The sequence below is a fragment of the Chiloscyllium plagiosum genome, chromosome 2, assembly GCF_004010195.1.
Source record: "Chiloscyllium plagiosum isolate BGI_BamShark_2017 chromosome 2, ASM401019v2, whole genome shotgun sequence".
Lineage (NCBI taxonomy): Eukaryota > Metazoa > Chordata > Chondrichthyes > Orectolobiformes > Hemiscylliidae > Chiloscyllium > Chiloscyllium plagiosum.
This window is the reverse complement of record NC_057711.1, coordinates 105,949,156-105,955,309: the sequence shown is the minus strand read 5'-3', so window position 1 is coordinate 105,955,309 and position 6,154 is coordinate 105,949,156. Positions and strand designations below refer to the sequence as shown.

The window sequence follows — 6,154 nt, the reverse complement described above, 5'->3', positions numbered from 1 at the left end:
CTTTGTTCCCTGGAAGGTAAAACAGATGGACAATGATGTAAGCTGTTTGGCACAGTCATCCGAACTGTTCATCAATTGTCATGGCAGATAAAGAACACACACGCATTTCAGTGGGTGGGTCATGGTTCCATGTAAAAACTCGAAGTCTCCTTATATAGTTAAAAGAAAGACTTCCATTTCTCTAGCATGTTCCATGACCTTGCGATGTTCCAAAATCCCTTACAACCAATGAAATACTTTCAAGTGTAGTCACTTAATATCATGTGAGAAAGGTGAGTGTCAATTTACACACAACAAGCTCCACAAACAACAATGTAATAATGAAGGAGCAATTGTTTCTTCCTGATTTCATCAAGGGACAAGTATCAGCTGTGATGTTAGGGAAATCTCCCCTCCTCTTTCTTAAAGTTATGTCATGAGAGAGTAGACAGGACTTCAGAATAAAAGAGTATTATTTACAATGCAACATTTGCTCAAGAATGCACTGAGGCACCAACTTAGATTTTTATGTTCATGTCTCTGGAGTGGGACTTCAACTCGCAGTCTTCTTGCTCAAAGGTAAGGGCGTAGGCCACTGAGCAATGAAATTCTCATTTGAAAATTTTTTGCTGTTTCTGAAATTTTAGCTGGAGCCCATATGAAATCCATACCATGAGCAGGAGAAGATGAGTAAGGATAGCAGTTAGGAATTAAAAGCAGAGAAAATACCTCTTGAAGCCTTTAAGTATGTGTCTTTTGTAATTTTTATAGCCAGAGATTGCAATCGGTAGAACTGTAAAATATTAAAAGCAAAGGAAGAGGCCATTCAGGCCTGTTAGGTATTTGCTGATTCTATGCAAAAGTAACTCAAGCCCCAGTAATTAAAATACTTATTAAAATACTTAACTGAAAGACTGATCTGTAATCAACAGTTGTTGACAGTCTCATCCAACAGTTAATTATTTTTTTAAGAGCGCTCCTTATGGGCGAGTAGAAGCTGGAGTGGATCAACCCTAGCACCTTCAGTAAACCTTCAGGCTTCATTCTGTCAATCCCATTTTTCACTTGGTATTTAGCCTACAAATGGGCTCAATGCTTGATTTTTAACGCTATTTCTTATGGTTTTAAGGTATCATGAAATTGGGCTTGGATCTCTGATGTTGACACTTTATAATAGGCCAATAGAGTGATGCTTGCCTGCTGCTCATCAAGTGTATTTACTGCATTGTGTACATTCATGCACATATATTCCAAATCATCTTTGCACTTATCCTATTTCATATCCCTATTATTTCTGAAGCATTCTTTATTCTAAATCTATTTGTTTCTCGGAGCTCTCTGGAATTTTAAAATAAGGCTTTAAATTGAGAAAACAAAGGATAAGAGAGAGGTGACTGGTGGTTTGACCTGAGGGTCACTTTATGAATATATTATGTACAAAGGTCTAAATTAGTTGAATCCAGACTTGGAGCTGCGGTTTTAGGCAAACCGTATAATGGGCTTTACCTAGATACTGTAGTCTGACCTTACAGGTTTTGTTGGCATTGGTGGGCCCGCACTGCATTTTATTTTCTATCCAACAATGATTTACATGAGAGCCATCGGCCATTTTGTCACATTTGACTAATTCCACAACTTCCAATACCCTCAGGCTCCCAAATCATTAGATTGTTGGGCACAGTTCCTGATCTCTTAAATACTTTTAATCAGCCTATTCAGACAGATTTTAACAGACCTCTGGAGCAGCTGGGACTTGAATACAGGCTATCCAGACATGTAGGTCAATTCAGGCAAGAACAGTGCAAGGCATTGTGCGCACAGGGACCCCTTGGTCATAGATACTAATTAAAATGTAGCAGAAGTTTGGATATGTATCCTCTCTGATAAAGAATGCAGGAGAAACTCCTTGCCCAAAAAGTGGTTAGAATGTGGAAACTTGGAGCAGTCAAAAGATGCAATTGAGGGCAAGCTTGACAGACACAAGAGAGAGAAAGCAATACAAGGATAATTGTTGAAGTCTTAGGAGAATCCTATAGAAGGTAATGACCGAGACCAATTAAACCAAATAACTTGCTCTTGTCTTGCAATATTTAGTTCAGTTTGTACAAGACTTCATGAATGGGCAGCTCCACATACTGACCAAAACTATCATATAAGTATTGCTCAACACATTATATACTTAGAACAATGTGAAATATTGTAGGGTTTTAATGAATGAAATCTTACAAACTGTATACTTCATTGCAAGCTTACAACAACTGGGCCAGTAGAAATATTCGGCTTAGCACACTTTACTTCTCTCTGCATCAACATATACTTTCTGTCTGAAGTGTTATTTCTTAAATGGTGGAATTGTTCGGCAGCCTCCCATGAGCTTATTTTTCACTTAACTGAACACTAAGCGTTGTGATGTGTCACATTCTGTCCGAGGCATTACAAGTTAACCTGGCTAATGAAATAGCACACCACATGGTGATATTTGTCAAGAACTGTTCAACTGCTGCCTTAAGCCTTCCTTATCTCTTATGACTGAAAGCTGCTTGAAACAGATTGGCAGCTAAATTCCACAACCAAGAAATGCTTTTTTGCTCCGGTTCATGCCTAATCTGTATTCAGAAACCGTTGTTCCAGATTTTCTTGAGTCAAATACAACCAAATTCTTGTACTTCGTTTTTTTTGTATTGGGAATCTGAATGTGGTAATCCATTCAGAAGGAAACTTCTAACCTGATAGAAATGGAATCAAGAGGTTCAAATTTTCAATGCGAGACTTGAGTAACTAATCCACGAAAGTGATGCGAGGTCTGTCATTCAGAAGCCTCAGCTAATGCTCTGGGCCATAAGTTCAAATCTCTCCACAGCAATTGATGGAATTTGAATTGAAATAATAAGTTGAAAATTGAAAGCTGGTCTCAGTAATAGCGACCATACAGTCATCATTGATTGTTGTGAAACCCATCCAGTCATTTAGGGAAGGAAATCTGTTCTTACCCGGGTTGACCTTCATGTGGTTCTACATCTGCACAATCTGACTGAATCTTAAATACCATTTAAAAACCACCACGTTTTAATAAAAAATGTACATAATGCATGTTTTAAACAATGGTATACCTGTTATTCTTATTACATCTGAGAAAAGTTCCAATTTTTGTAGGAAAAGCAATCTATGTTTCTTTCTGGGTCCTCTAGAATCTGCAGTCAAAGAGGAAGTAAAATGATCCAAGAGCTATTTTGAAGTAAAGTTGTTATAATTTGCCACCTTCCATTAAGGAAAGGGTCAGTTCTCTATCTGACATAGACAGAGAGGGCATGTTGCAGTTCACTCAGTTGCTACGGCAACTGGATTGTTTTACTTGCATGTTGTAGCCTATGCATAGTGATAACAGAAACTTCAATGTTGCTTGCAGTTCTGAAGAAGAATCATATTGGACTTGAAAGATTTAACCCTTTTTTCTTTTTCCATGTAAGCTGCCAAACCTGCTGAGATTCCCCAGCATTCTCTGCAATTATTTCAGATTTCAAGCATCTACATATTTTTGCTTTCGTATTACGGAGAGGATCATTGTGTCTTTAGTTAATAATATGCAATGCCACATATCATAGAATCCCACAGTGTAGAAGCAGGCCATTCAGCCCATTAAATTCACACCAACTCTCTGAAAAGCATTCCACCCAAACCCACCAAACTCTAACCCTGTAACCTTGCCTTTTCCATAGCTAGTTCTCCTAGCTTGCATATCCCTGAACACTATGGACAATTTAACATGTTCAATCTACTTAATCTGCACAGTTTTGGACTGCGGAGAGTACCCAGTGGAAACCCATGCAGATATGGGGGGAATGTGCAAACTCCACACAGATAATCGCCCAAGAGTGGAATCAAGCCTGGGTCCTGACTGTGTCAGGCAGCAATGCAAACCACCAAGACACCATGCAGTCCCATATATTGAAGTCTTGTGGCACAATGTGTTGAATTGAATGCGACGTTTGCAAAATGTCTGTTTCAGTTTGAGATGGTGGTCAGGAAGAGGAATATCCAGTGACAAAGGAATGGAATTTGTGTCTGGAAAGCCAGGTACCATCATCCTGCAAATCTTATACTGTTTGAAATATTTTCCAGATTGATTAAATACTATTCAGATTTAATGTTAAGGATGCTAATATTTTGAATGCAAGTTTAAATAGTTGTTTAGGAACTGGGAAAGATACTCAAGGTTTGAATAATGAAATAACCTTTTTAAAAGAAATAGATTGGATCAGTTTAACTTGAAACACCAGAATCTTGAATGGTGAGGTGATTAGCTCTTTACTTGCTCAAATCTATTCCTTGAACAGAATAATGCAGTTCCAAGGAAAAATAATGGGAGCCAAGTGTGAATAATGCTGCTTCTGTTAATGAGACATTAATGTTTAGACTATTACCTGTTCATTTTACATGTTCAGGACATAAATCACTGAAGGCTTTCAACATGTTGGCAGTTATGGTGATCATAGAACAACTGGGCAGCAAATGAAAATAAACTTGCTCTATTCCCATATGAACAATTTTGCTTTTGCCTTCCTGTCTTTTTACTCATTCATGCGTAATCGGCCTTAAGCTATTTTTGAATTGAAAATTATTTGAATGCCAAAAGGTGACAATAATCCACTAATAACAACTTAAATAATTTTGACAGCTGTCTTATTTCATTCAGCTGTCAACCCAATGTCTTTCTGAAAGATTGTCTTAACATATTCAAACGTTTCTCTGGTATTCCATGTGGACCATCACTTATGCAGAAAGTTGGGTGATGAAGGAATGAACTGAAGCCAATATTTACACAGGTTAATAACCATTTATTTGCACAATTACAAACACATTTCCTAATTCAAATGCAATGTTTCCACCTATTACATTATTAGAGACACTAGTGAATCAGTAGTTTTACATGCTGCCCCTTTAACAAGGTTATTTTAACCACTTTTGTTTTAGACAGGTAGTAAAAGACACAGACTCTGAAAAGTCTAAGGTTGAAAGGGTTTAGGGCCAATTTGATTGTAGATAAAGATACTGCCTCAGGAAAAAGACTTTTAAGCTTTACAAAAAAAGCACTTGCACAATGAATGGGGAGTGGCTCAGCTTTTGGTTTGGTTTTTGGCAGTGTGGCTATTCTGTGAAAGCAGTCAGGCGGTTGAAGAAGTTGCTGGACCCAAAGAAGCAGGTCCATGCTATCCTCCTCTCTCTGATATCTCCTGTAAGAACCTGTGTTTGATTTTACCTTTTGTGCCAAGGGATGTTTATGGGGATTGTTGCAAGTATTTTGAACAGCATCATTAATTTGGTATGTCCGGTTGGGTGTTTGGATAGGTTAAGTTATTCTGTTTTCTGTTCTCTTTTGTTGGTGTTTCATTTGGTAATCTTGTAAATAAATTCTGTTTTGTTTAAAACTAAGTGGCTTGACCAGCTGCATCCCTGTTGGAATATCTGCGTTACACCTGCTGAAAACAACTAGTAAAGTTAGGGTCTGGGCTACTTTCTTGAAATGTTTTGAGGGGGTCTGACCTGGTCCATAACAGATGGGGGCTCTTTGCAGGAATTGCGCTATAGTTCCAATTTGGGATTAGGGTTGTTGGACTCAGAGGCAGCGAGTGCTAGGTATTTGTATTTTTTGTTTGAGGTGTTGAATTCGGTTGGTTTAAACAGTGTTTGGGATAGCAATGGCTCTTTCAGTCACCAAGCATTTCCTGGGGGTGGAAGAAGTGACTTTGGGGGTTTACAAAATGAGGCCAATCTGCTAGAATTAACAGACAATCTGGAGTTGGAGTGGATTCCTTCCGTGAGGAAAGGAGATATAATAACAGCATTTACATTTGCTGGAAACACTGTCAGAATCTTCAGAGATGGTTAAAATTCAATTGAAAATGAAGCAACCTGAGTTAGAGGCAAAAGACAAAGAATGGGCGACAGAAATAAAATATTTGGACTGCGATTGAAATCAGAGGAAAGAAAAAGAACAAATTGCTTCATGTAGAACAAAAAGAGGAAGAAGGGAGAGAAGGAGAGAGAGTAAATGAAGAAAGAGATGGAGTTTGAACTTCGGAAATTGGCACTTAGACAGGAGTTCAAAAATTCACTTTCTGAAGTAGGGAAACTCATGTGGAAGAGCAGAGAGTTAAAACGGCAAGATCAGCAACTG

At 38.2% G+C, this 6,154-nt stretch overlaps 1 long non-coding RNA gene across 1 annotated transcript in view; it reads left to right on the top strand.

Annotated features, from left to right (window-relative positions):
- The first annotated feature begins 388 nt into the window (after positions 1 to 388).
- The window catches only part of LOC122539357, a 31,566-nt gene continuing 25,800 nt past the window's right edge, over positions 389 to 6,154 (top strand). The window contains exon 1 of the long non-coding RNA XR_006309054.1: positions 389 to 558. This is a non-coding gene — a long non-coding RNA (uncharacterized LOC122539357). The remainder of the gene's footprint in view (positions 559 to 6,154) is intronic.